This window comes from Eucalyptus grandis, chromosome 6, assembly GCF_016545825.1.
Source record: "Eucalyptus grandis isolate ANBG69807.140 chromosome 6, ASM1654582v1, whole genome shotgun sequence".
Lineage (NCBI taxonomy): Eukaryota > Viridiplantae > Streptophyta > Magnoliopsida > Myrtales > Myrtaceae > Eucalyptus > Eucalyptus grandis.
Window position 1 is genome coordinate 29340879 of NC_052617.1, and position 3183 is coordinate 29344061.

Below are 3183 nucleotides of genomic sequence, written 5' to 3' on the forward strand. Positions count from 1 at the left end.
TTAAAGGTGAGATCTAGCTCTAAAAATATTATTGATTTGAAGTGCAAAGACCCAATTAGTGGCTATCAAATGTGGGATAACTTTCCTCCATGCTCTAACAAATTTTGGGATGAGACTAATAATATGGCAAAAATTGAGGGATTTCCAGTCAAATAACCAATTACCATGGATTTGCATGGGAGACTTCAACAAAATTTGATATATTTGGGAGAAGGTAGGGAAAAGGGAAGCCGATTACCACCAAATAGCAACTTTCCACAAACTTTTGAATGACTGCTCCCTAATGAACATCGATAGTAAAAGGTGTGCTTATACTTACGCAAACAACCGCGAAGGGGAGGCCCTTGTCAAAAAAAGACTAGACAGAGTTCTATGCATCATGGATTGGAGAATTACCTTCCCTAATGCTGAAGTTCAAGCTCTACCAACAGTTGGCTCGAACCACAACCCTCTTCCCCTTGTGTTGCAACCTGAAAGTAAGAAAAGGAAGAGAGAATTTAAGTTTGAAGCATACTAGTTGGAAGATCAAGAATGCGGGGAGATCATAAAGAGAATACATAATGGGAGTCCATCAATCTACACAAGCTTTTCAGAGAAAGTCCATGAAGTCTCTAAGGAATCAACGACATGGAGTAAAGATAAGTTCTCCAATGCACCAAGTCGAATCAGGGAGCTAAAGAGGAAATTAACGGAGATCACCTATAGAGATTCAGGAAACTTCAGCAAAGAGGAAACCCAAAACATTGTCGACCAAATTGACAAGTTTTGGAAACAAGAGGAAAAATATTGGGGGTTGAGATCTCACATCAATTGGCTACAAATGGGAGATAGAAACACAGTTTTTCCATGTAACCATAGTGCAAAGAAGGCAGCGAAATAGGGTTATGGTGCCAAAAACTAATGAAGAAAACTGGTGCAAGGAACCATCCACACTCGAGCAACACAAAGGGGCCTTTTATTGAACACTTTATGAATCGATGGGTTTGAGGAACTTTCATACTGGTCATAAATTAGTGTCCCAACCTAGTAAATGAAGACATAAATGAAAAGCTGATGGCAAACATTACCCTTGAAGAAGTGAAATAAATGATTTTCCAATTGGGTTCATTAAAAGCCCAAGGACCTGATGGACTAAATGGACAATTTTATGAGCATTTTTGGGAGTACATCAAGACTGAATGGCTTCAACTAGTGTAGAATTTCTTTGACATAGGTACAGCGGAAGTATAGCCCAAGTGTCAAAACTTGGCACGAGGGGACACTTAAGTGTCAAAAGTTTGGAAATGTACACTTAAATGCCACTTTCTTTGAAAAGTGGGACACTTAAGTACCACCTTCGGCAAATCTTGCCGGAAATCTTACGTGACAATATTTTATTATTTTTGCTTGTCTACATGGCTCGCCAAAGAGCTAACTCGGCTCTAACTCACCTGAAACAACGCCGTTTCCAAAGTTGGCCAAAATAAAAGCTCTGAATTTGCAAAAACGACGTCGTCTCCCAAATTTTCCTAAATCTAAAACCCTAAATCGGCCAAAATCCCTATTAAAGTGCTCGAATCCAAGTCTTGAACCCTAATTTTGATTTGCTCAAAATTCCATTGTCGAATATTGGAAATGGAGAGTGGGACTCGCAGCAGCGCCTCAAATTCCTCTCACCGAAGTGAAGGAGAAGGCCAGAGTTTCTGTTTTTGTGGGTCACCAAGTCCAAAAAGAACATGGTGGACTCGAATCAATTCTGTGAGAAGATTTTATGGATGCGCCCGATATAAAGAAGGGTTAAAGTGCAAATACTTCAAATGGGTCGATGCGAAATTCTCTAACCGAGCCACAGAGGTGATATTGGATCTACTTCATAAAAGACATCAATCTCCATCCATGTTCGTGGACGACTTGGACGATATTGACTCAATGCAAGCTCAAGCGTCTTCAGCTAAACTTTTCAAGAATGAAGTCTCAATGCAAGCTCAAGCGTTTTCAACTAAACCTTTCAAGAATGAAGTTTCAATGATGAAAATTGAACTGAAGTGTTACTAAGCGTTTATTATGGTGTTGTTTTGTTGTTTATTATACTTTATGATGAAATGTAAAGCACTTGAAAATGAGAAAAAGCTTCTCCGACTACCATAATTAAAAATGAGTGGACAAATGTAATTTTTTTAGATTAAATGTGGGCTTTTTTTCTTTTTGAAAGACGAAAAAAAGTTTGTGTTGTTCCACAAGATTGTTATGGCTTTGTTGTTGTTTGTGCTGTCATATGTATTGTGGGTTACTTCTTGTATTCGTGGGGAGGTTAAGGAAATGAAATAAGTGAATTAGATGATGCTTGTATTATGTTTTTACTTGTTCTTGAATATAAACCAATAATGATAGATGTATATTGGGTCAATGTGTTGTGGTGGCTTTTTTACTTGAACAAAATATAAACATAAACCAGCAGCAAATATTGGAATTAAATGAAGTTGCCATAAGTTAAATTACCATCACATTCTCTGTTTTGCTGCAGACCAGCATATACACAAGACAAACATGAGTGATTACCCAAGTGTCATAAGTTATATTTAGTAATCACTTAGGTGCTAGTCGTGATGAAAAAATGATCACGTAAGTATCAAGTTATTATTAAAGTGATCACTTAAGTGTCACTCGTAGTTAAAAATGAACATTAAGTGTCAAGTTTTTTAGAATGTGATCAGTTAAGTGCCAATCTTTTTTGTAAGTTTTCTTTAAAAATTGCGCCAGCCACCACCACCTCACCACTAGCCACATTAGGTGCTCCAGCCACCACCGTGCTAGTGGTGTAGTTACACAAGGTACTGGTGCAAGCTGAGCTTTGCACTAGCTTACACCAGGTGCAGCATAAGCCCATAACTCCCACCACAAACCCATAATCACCAGGCATCACCAGCCACCACATTAGCACCCGAACAATAAACTTACTACCACCAAGCATCACCATCCACTACCACCAGACATACCATCACTCTAGCTACTACCACAGACCTAACACCAACAGCAATAAGTAAAAGCAAAATCCATATCTTACAAAAAGCAAAAAAAATTGACAAGCAGCAAGATTATTCCATTGATATTGAAATTAAGTCTCACAAAATCAATGACAAACTAAAGCAAAAAAAAAAAAAGATAACCATCCATAGCAAATTATTATAAATGTTTACAAAATTG